Genomic DNA, 10,728 nt, shown 5'->3' with positions numbered 1-10,728 from the left:
TTTGTTCTTGATTTACAGCATCTGCAGTTCTTTTGGTTTTTAGTTCAAAAGGCAGCTCATCTCCAACTTCTCAAGGGCAACTAGGGATGGGCAATAAATGCAGGTCAGTCAGTGACAACGACATCCCACAAATGAATTTAAAAAGTGTATATATAGTAGTTTCATGGTCAGCAATACTGGCTTTGTATTCCAGATTTACATAAATAATTGATTTTAAATTGTGAAATTGTCATGGTGGGATATGAAGACACATCCCTTGTTCATTTGTTCCAGCCTGGAATGTTACTCCAATAACTCAAGCACTATGCTACCATACACCTGCAGTCCAAAGTGAAGGCTAACGGCTCCAAAATGAAGCAGATTGAGAAGCTCCATTTACCAAGGAACCCAAAACACCATTTTGGTGTGGCTGTCAGCCTTGAACTTTGACACTGTTTGCAGGGTGCATCTGTACAGGCAAAATCACCATCATCCTAGCAAACCTTAGGGCTGCATTGCCATTAAAGCAAGACAATTACAGGTGAATTTAACCTGAGAATCACCACACTTCAGGTGCAGGGAGAGGTTGAGAAGGAGAATCTCTGTGGTAACCTCATCTGGTGCAAGAATTGAGCCCCTGCTGTTGGCTTCACTGTGCATCACAAACCAACCCATCCAGCCAACTGAGCTAACTGACCACCGCACTATGTCATCCTGACATTACAAATTGTCATTTGGATTCACCCTAAAGACAAGCCATAAATACTCCAGAGATAAGGTCATGGAGACATCTAGTGGATCTAAAGAGAATGAGAAGATGCATTTTTTTTAATGCCTTGCAATCTTGGGTCATGCGATTGTCAATCAGTCTGTTTCTCTCATCTTCCTTTCTATCTCTCTCGCTCTCTGTCATACACACACACATCTCTATGTTCTTTCCTACTTCTATCCATCCATCATTTCTATTTCTCTCATCCTGCAATCAGGGAGACACAGCAGCTTCAGCATCAAGGCTTAGGGAAGAGCCCCCAGTGACTATTGCCTCTAATCAGCTCCTGCGACACAATGGATTCCTGAGGCAGGATTTGGGACTCAAGTTACATGTAGGGCCAGACCAGGTAAGAGTGGCAGATTGCTTTCCCATAAAGAACATTCGTGAACCAGTTGGATTTTCTTTATGACAATTGACAATAGTCTTACAGTCTACCATCCTGGGATGAGTATTGCATTTCAGATTTATGAATTGAGTTTAAAGTCCACCAGCTGCTGGTATTGGGATTTGAACCCGTGCCTGCATAACATTAGCCTGGGCTTCTGGATTACTGTCGAGGGAATAGTCAATGACACAAGACCACCATCTCTCCTGATGATGAACTAACAATGTATCCTCTGTTTTTGATTAATTTGTGATATGTGGATATAATGGCTAGACAAGCAATTGTGTGCCCAACCCTAATTACCTTTCTGAAAGTGTCAGTGGGGCTGCCTTTTTGAACTGTTTGAACTGTTGCCATCCATGTGGGGTACTTACACCTAGAATGATGTCAGGGACAGCATCCCAGGATATTGGCCCTGTTGACACTAAAGGATGGTGCATGGCTTGGAGGGGATCTTGCAGATAGTGGTATTCCCTTGTACCTAAAGCTCTTGTCCTTCTAGAGGGTAGCAGTTGTAGGTTTGGCACTCTTTGAGTTGCTGTCGTGCATTTTATAAAACATAAGAACTAGGAGCAGGAATAGGAAATTCAGCCCCTCGAGCCTGCTCCACCATTTAATTTGATTGTAATTGATCTCATCTTGGCCTCAGCTCCACTTTTGTGCCTGCTCCCCATAACCCTTTAGCCCATTACAAATTAAAAACCTGTCTATCTTCTTTTTTCTCAGTGTCCAGGTGTTCATCGCACTCTGAGGTCGTGAATTCCACGGATTCACAATTCTTAGAGAGAAGTAATTCCTCCTCAGTGCAGTTTCATATCTGCCACCTCCTGGCATAAAATAGATAGAGTACCAATGGTGAAGGGAGCAAATGTTTAAAGTGTTAAGTGGGGTCTCCATCATCGCAGGTTGCTTTGTTCTGAACGGTGTTGAAATTCCCAAGCTCATTTTTGACGGAGAAGGCAAGTAGAGTGTATCCCACCACTTTTGTGTTCTTTCTTTGCTCTGTAGGTGATGAAAGGGCTTATTTATCAGTAGTGCCACTCAGCAGAGGTAGCTTAATTGGGTTTCCACAGGCCAGAAAAAATTGGGAAGTGATCCAGTTTCAGTCTGCAGTTCACGAACTGGGAATCACCAGAAAAGGCTCATCTATGAAGATCGGCAGAACACCACAGCTGGTATCTGTGCCTCAGCGGAGGAGAGACATTTGTGAATTGGAGGAGAGCCAATAGTTAATCTAGGCGAGAAGAGAGGACCACAAAAAGAGAAACATTTTCATAGTACTCCTGTTCAATACCAACACTGCAAGGATATTTGTTTATGAACTCTGTGCAGTTATAATGAAATTATCTTATTGTTACCTCTACTGCTCTGTTAACCCTTAGCATCTTTGTCAATCAAGAATCTAAATAATCAGTCATAAGACTATACAATGACCCTGCCTCCACTGTTCTTTGGGGAAGAAAATTCCATAAAGTAATGACCCTTTCAGAGAAAATAAATTATCTACATCTGCCCTGCCTTTAAATGGGAAAAGACTTATTGTTCATACTTATGGACAAAAGGCTAAAAATGACTTGACTCTCACTCTTATGGAAGAGACATTGGTATGTAACCTTTGTCTGAACTAAATTAGTTGATATTTAAAGAAATACGCCACAGCTGTTTGTGGCTGACAAAATCTCTTGAGTGATTCAAATCCTTCACCCACTAGTCCCCTAGTTTGAGTCTCTTGTTTCAGTATTAGTTCTGTCTAAATCTCCACAGGATCTTAAATGTTTCAACAAGATCACCTCTCATTTTCCTCATCTCCTGTAGATACAGATCAAAAGGCTATAGTAAAAGACAAAAGACAATTGAGACAGTGGAGAGGTGTTGGAGGGGGATGGTGTAGTCAACAGGTTGGATCTAGGTCAGGAAGGACAATGAAAGGAGAGATCCACCCACAACACTTTCTCTGATAATAATGTCATTGACAGATAGAAGAATTAATCAGTTTTGCTTCCAATTTCCACCCCTTCCTTAAGTTCACTGAATCCATCTTTGGCCCTTCCCTTCCTTGACGTTCACTGTTTCCAATCCTGGGGAGACACTAGTCCACCAATATCCACAACATAACCTCCAACTCCCGTGGTTTCCTTGACTACACCTCCTCACACTCTGCTTCCTGCAAGGACTCCATTTCATTCTCCCAATGTGTCAGCCTTCGTCATATCTTTTCCAATAATGCCAACCTCCATTGGAGTGCCTCCATATGTCCTCTTCTTTCCTCAGCTTAGGGGACTCCACCCCCACCTTCCCACACCCCCAACCCTGATTGACAGGGCCCTCAGGCATGTCCAACCCAGCTTCCATATATCTGCCCCCTCCCCTTCCCCTCCTTCCCAGAATAACAACATGGTTCTCCTTACTTTCCACCCACCAGTCTCCACATTCAAAGGATCATTCTCTGCCCTTTCTGCTAATTCCAGCAGGATGCCACCACCAAATGCATCTTCCCCTCCCCTCCATGGATGTCATACCCTCTGTGAGACTCTGGTGAATTCCTCCATCACTTCTGACACTTCTTCGCTCCACCCCCACCACTTCATGACACTTTCCAATTCAATCATAGAAGGTGTAACACCTAAGAGCCATAGAGTTGTACATCATGGAAACAGATCCTTCTGTCTAACCTGTCCATGCCTACCAGATATCCTAAATCGATCTAATCTCATTTGGTAGCATTTGGCTCATATCCCTCTAAACCCTTCTGGTTCATATACGTATCTAGATGCCTTTTAAATGTTGTAATTGTACCAGCCTCCACCCTTCCTCTGGCAGCTCATTCCATACACACACCACCCTCTGCGTGAATAGGTTACCCCTAAGGTTCCTTTTATATTTTTCCCCTCTCACCTTAAACCCATGCCCTTTAGCTTTGGACTCCCCTACACTGGGAAAAGATCCTTGGTTGTTCATCTTATCCATGCCCCTCATGATTTTATAAACCTCTATAAGGTCACCCCTCAGCCTCCGAAGCTCCAGGGAAAATAGCCCCAACCTATTCAGCCTCTCCCTATAGCTCAAACCCTCCAACCCTGGCAATATCCTGGTAAATCTTTTCAGAACCGTTTCAAGTTCCACGTCATCTTTCCTATAGTAGGGAGACCAGTATTCCAAAAGTGGCCCGATCAGTGTCCTGTACAGCTGCAACATGGTGCCCTTTCACCTCTTCAATCCTTACTGTCCAAGGCCCTAAACACACTTTCCTGGTGAAGCAGCATTTCACTTTTCCTTCTTCCAATCTAGTCCTACTGTGTTCACTGCCCACAATGTGCTCTGCTTTACACTGGGGAGACCAAACACAGGCTGAGTGACCAATTTGCAGAATACCTCTGCTTTCTCTTCTTAAGAATATTGGAATCGAAACATTAACTCTGTTGCTTTGTCCACAGATCTGACCAGACACACTGGGTTTCTCCATCATTTTCTGTTTTTAGATTCAAATTTCCAGGATATCCTGTATCCGACTCAATGGGACCAGTTTCAGGACTGAGACAGGGACAGAAACCTGACTGAAGGGATTTACACATGGAATTCCAGGAAAGGCAAGAATGGATTTTGGAAGCACTAGCACTTGCTGAGCAGAGAGGAGGAAACAGTTTGCAAAGTTAGACGGCCTCAACTGTTGTTTGTCTGGTGAGGATGGAAGATTTGTAGGGAGATGCAAACTGTTATAAAGGGAGAAAAGTTTGAGATATCACACGCAAAGTAAAGCCATTTACATGCTTTTCTTCACATTCATTTGTGCCTCAGTGCAATTGGAAGTTGACCACGACCTGTCCTGTGTGTTTATTCCTATCCCTAGAGCAGAAAGTAAAAGGCGAGTGACAAATGCTAAATGTAAGTTGTTTTCCTGTCAGTCTCGTTATTGTTTGGTTTTATATTTTAAAAATTAGTCATTTCCTTTATGGTACCCACAGAAATGCATTTTCTGTTTGTGGTGCTGAAGGCTCTGATTCATTCAATAGATTTGATCAGCCACAAGCAGCTGTAATGTATTTGTTTACATGCTTAATAATTTACTTCAGAGACGGATGAAGTGCTTATGTAATTTCCACGTTCAGAGACCATGTCATTCGCCTACAAGTTCTAACTCAGAGCGTGAATTTGTTTCCCACTCGCTGCCAAAGATCTTGAGTCACTTATCTAGCATATCAGGAAAAGCGCGAAAGCTGCTGATGGAAATTAGGTGCCTCACCAACCCTCAGAGGATTCGGGCCAACAGTAGGACAAAAGGGTGGCTCAGACAATTTAAGAAAGGCAATAATGGCAGGCAGAATATTGCCGCTGCTGAAAATATAATGTAAAAACAGAAAATGCTGAAAATACTAAGCCAGTCTGGCAGAATCCATGGAGATAGGGAAAAAGATACCTTTGTTAATTGCGCTGGCTGATCTTATAAAGCTCATTGCATTTGCATTTACATGTGAGATATCATGTTCTGCCGTAGACCATCAACTTAGCAACATCTTTGAATACGTGAATGAATGAATGAATGAATGAATTAGCTTTATGGTCACGTACTCAAATGAGTACAGTGACAAGTTTATAGGTCACCACTTACAGCACCATCTTAGGTACAAAGGTACCTAGGTACAGCTTCTTCAGTTACAGGATTGGATACAGTGTAACAACGTCACCAATACACACACAATATCTGAGGTAGAGTATCTAGGTACAGTCCTTAGATACAAAATAGCCTTTGTTCAGGGTCTGGTCCAGTAGCACAGAAATATGGAGCTTGGGTGGTATGACAGATGCCATTAACAAAGACGACTTTGCGAGGAGTGATTGTTAATTGGTAGGTATACATGCTGATCACATTGGATCTAGCACTGAGTCCTGTGGGTATCCAATGTCCAGTCTTCTCCATTTACTTCTCCCTTGTCCTTGGTGGATTCTAAATCTTCTCTTGCAAAGGTGCTCTTCGCCAAGTCAGACGCTCGCTGGACAGCCTTAGGAGAAGACCAAGGTACTACTGTATTATAGGCAGCTGTGAGTTCCAGTAGCTCTATGCCCGCTTTCAGATTCTTTTGGGAAGCATTTTCAATGTAGGTGGTGAGGGTAGGAATTTGATTGTGTGTGTTACAGAAACCAGGCGGTCAATTTTATGAATGGTCTCCACTCCCAGATAAATCAAATTGAATCTCTCCAAAACAATATCCAGCGTACTACACTATGCCAGTGCCAGAAAACAACAGCATATTGAGATAGATAATCAGAGATAACGACTTGATCCCAACCAAACATAAACGAGAGTGACACACAGACAATGTGAATCATAACAGGAAGTCTCTGGTTACCACAATCATCCTAACTTCCTGTCTTTGTAAACATCACTCTCCCACACATCCACACTAAGATGAATACTCCCAACCATGTTGCATCTCAATTTCCCATTATATTATGACCTGTTAATCTACTATCCGCCTTGCATCTTGGCCTTCCATATTTGGCAAACTTCCCAAGCAAAATCCACCAGCAGACTTCCTTGGGAGCAAGCAACTGGAAACTCAGGAAGTCCAAACCAGCTCAATGTGACACACTCCATCTGTTGAACAGTTGGCTTAAATCTACCAACAGTTCATTTCTAAACTTTGTCCTGCTAAATGTTGATTGGAACTTTCCAGAAATTCTTGTAAACTTAGATCATGTTATTGATTTTATTTAGTCCAGCTGAGTCCATATTAAAGAGCAAATAACAAGCAATAGCTCATTTAAAACGACTTGTGATCACTCTTCATCTATTGTGGACATTGCAATGATAACTGACAAGCCCCTTCCCTAGAGAAAGACACCACATCATGTTGAAGAAAGTCACCATAGTTCTAGGATCCAGCTTCTAGATTAGGTGCAGGCATATCAAAAGATCATGAAAATCCATGGCTGGCAGGATCTTTGACGTGGAGTTCTTCCATTTTCACAGGTCTTCCCTTTTTGTAGCTTCTGCTCAATTGATTGTCATGTTGCAAGCCTAGTGGCATTTCAAGAAAAAATTCCCACATCTTTTGCTTTGACTGTGAAGACTTTGGGTCACCAACTTCTCCTGCCTCCCTGAACAGATACAACTGCTCACTGCAAACCCACAATGTCAGCTGTGTCAACCATGACTCAGTTGGTAACACTCTATAGTGTCAGAAAGTTGAGCATATAAGTCACATTCTAAAGGCCTGAGCACAAAGATATAGTTGCAGTGATTGTATTGAGGTCAGCTAGGTAGACCTCATAGAATATGAGTTCCCTGATTGGAGCTGTTAATCTGGTCCAATCAGGGAGCCCTGGCTGACAGATATAAACAGGAATGTCAGAGATACTGTTCACTCTGAGAGCTGGCTCTGATGGAGCCAGACCAGTGTCGAGCACTACGCACATGTACATAAAGGATGACTTGGTGACGGATACCGGCCTCTGTGGAGTTATTTCAGCAGCGAGAGAAAAAAATATGCTCCTGAAGAAATTCACTCAAAACAGTGATCTTTGAACTGAGGTAAGCATTTCTGACATCATGCCATTATTTGGACAGTTTGACTCGTTCAATTCTAATTCTAATTGGGCCCAATATGTGAATTCTTTCTGAAGAAGGGTCCCAACTCAAAATGTCAACTTTCCTGCTCCTCTGATGCTGCCTGGCCTGCTGGGTTCCTTCAGCTCCACACTGTGTTACCTGTGGGGAAAAAAAGTGTTATTTTTTCTGAGCAAATGACATTGAGGCAGATGAAAAGTAACAAGTAATTCTCCTGACAGCTTGTGGACCCGCATCTTTTTCAGTTATTAGGAGCCTGACTTTCCCTGAGGCACCAGATACTAAAACCTTTCAAGGGTTGACAGATTTGCTCAAGGAATATTACAACCCCAAGTCTCCTCTAATTCTGAGATGCTGCAGGTTTTACTTGGCAATTGGAGAACCAGGGGAATTGATGTCAGGACTTTTGATGAGGATAAGAAGACTGGAAGAGGCATGCGATTTTGGCTTAACCTTTAATGAGATGCTGAGAGACCATTTGGCTTGTGAAATTAATGATATAAGCATGAAAAAGTGCCTACTAGCAGAAGCCCAGCTGGACTTCAACCAGGCACTACAACTGACTTTGTCATTGGAAAATGCAGCAAATGGAGCATACGAGTTACAGGGTATTCTGATGGAAGTGGACAATCTCGCCAGGATGCCTGAGCTTGCGGAACACCACTTGAGTGAAGGCAATTGCATAGCCACACTCAGGACATTGATTGTATGATTGATTGATTGATCTAATGTGGTCACACGTTTTGCATGCTATACAGGCAGATCATACCATAGAAAGTGCATCTGGGTAGCAGAGCAGAGTGCAAAATAAAGTGTTACAGCCATAGAGAGGGTACAGAGAGAGAGAGATCAGAATTAACATTTGAGAGAGCTATTTAAAAGTTGGATAACAGCGGGGAAGAAGCTGTTCTTGAATCTGTTCATATGTGTAGTCAAGCACTTATATCTTCTGCCTGACTCAAGAGGGTGGAAGAGTATAACTGGGATGGGAGGGGTCTTTGATTATATTGATTGCTTCCTGTGGCAGTGGGAAGTATAAATGGAGTCAATGGATGGAAGGCTGGTTTATGTGATGGACTGGGCTGTGTTTATGACTCTCTGTAGTTTCTTGCACTCTTGGGAAGAGCAGTTGCCAAACCACACGGTGATGCATTCAGATAGAATGCTGGTAAGAGTCCTTGCGGACATTCCATATTTCCTTAGCCTCCTGAGGAGGTAGAGGTGTTGTTGTACTTTCTTGGCCATTGTTTCAATGTGGGTGGACTGGGACGGATTGTTGGTGATCGTCACTCCCAGGAACATGACGTTCTTATACCACCTCCACCTCAGCACCATTGATGTAAACAGGGGCATGTTCTCCACTCCACTTCCTCAGATCAATGACCAGCTCCTTCGTTTTGCTGACGCCAATGGAGAGATTAATGTCTTTATGCCATGTCGCTAAGAACTCAATCTCTTTCCTGTATTCTGTCTTGTCATTGTTGGACATAAGATGGCGGTGTCGTCAGCAAACTTGCAAATGGAGTTGTAGTCGAATTTGGTCACACAGTCGTGAGTGTACAAGAGTATAGTAGGGGCTGAGTTGCACACTACCGGTGTTGAGGATCATGGTGAAGAAGATGTTTCACCTATTCTTATTGATTGTGATGAATGGATCAGGAAGTTGAGGATCTAGTTACAGAGGGGCTAGCCGAGACCCAGGTCTCAAGTTTAGAGATGAATTTGTTTGGAATTATGGGTTTTGGAGGTAGAGCTGTGGTCAATAAGTAGGAGCTTGATGTAGATGTCCTTGTTATCTATATGTTCCAGGGATGAGTATGGGGCCAGGGAAATGGTATCTGCTGCAGACCATTGCATCGGTAGGCAAATTGCAAAGGATCAATGCAGACAGGAGTTGACGTGAGCCACGACTAACCTCTCGAAGCACTTCGTAATTATGGAGGTCAGAGACAAAGGGCGGTAGTGATGGAGGCATGGTGCATGATTTTTCTTTGGCGCTGGAATGATGGTGGTTTTCTTGAAGCAGGTAGAGACTTTACAGCATAGTAAGGAGAGGTTAAAGATGTCTGCGAATACTCCTGCCAGCTAATCCGCACAGGATCTGAGGGCACGGCCAGGGAATCTATTCGGTTCACTCTCAAGGAGGCCAATCTAAAGTCTGAGGCAGTGACCGTGGGATTCGGTGCAGCCGAGGCTGCTGGGATAGGTGACATCGTTTCACGGACATATCCTGAACAGAGGGACCCCAGGTCAGGCCCCAAAACAAAGCCACGCCTCAGCTGCATGGCTAACATTGTCTTCAGGATCCAGGCCAGCAAGCCATTATAGTTGCTGCCGATATATGGACTTGAGACAGCAAAAGTGCCCCATTATGCCTGAGTTGAATAAGAGAACTCAAAGGCTGGTATCCAGGAGAATGCACATCCTGGAAACCCCACCTACATTTGACTTGGAAAAGTCAAATTTCTGAGTGGCATTCAAATCACAACCCCGACCCGAAACATCACCTTTCCTGTGCCTCTGATGCTGCCTGGCCTGCTGTGTTCCTCCAGCTCCACGCTGTGTTATCTCAATCAAAATAAGCATCTGGTCAAATGGTCTCCCAGTTCGAATGGAGGTTGATGCCTCCCTGTACGGTATCGAGGTTGTATTGGCTCACAGAGGGCCCAAAGGCGTGTGCTTCCCAGACTTCGGCTGATGCAGAATATGCTCAAGTAGAGAAGGAAGGTTTGGTGGTGGTATTTGGTGTGAGAAAGTTCCACCAGCACTTTTACAGACGCAAATTTGTAATAGTAACAGACCACAAACCCCTGCTGGGGTTCCCCACAGAGGACAAGGCTGTGCTGCCCATAGCTTCAGCGGTGGGCTCTCATTCTAAGTGCATACAATTATAAGCTGGAACACCCTCCAGGAGGCGAAGTAGCAAATGCAGATGCCTTGAACCACCTCCCGCTGGCAGATACACCACTAATGGTGCTGTCACTGGAAAAGTCCATTCTGGTTTAAAACTTTCTGGGCACCTTTCCA

Source organism: Rhincodon typus, chromosome 10 (genome assembly GCF_021869965.1).
Source record: "Rhincodon typus isolate 14 chromosome 10, sRhiTyp1.1, whole genome shotgun sequence".
NCBI lineage: Eukaryota > Metazoa > Chordata > Chondrichthyes > Orectolobiformes > Rhincodontidae > Rhincodon > Rhincodon typus.
The sequence above is the reverse complement of the archived record's forward strand: the minus strand, read 5'-3'. Positions refer to the sequence as shown.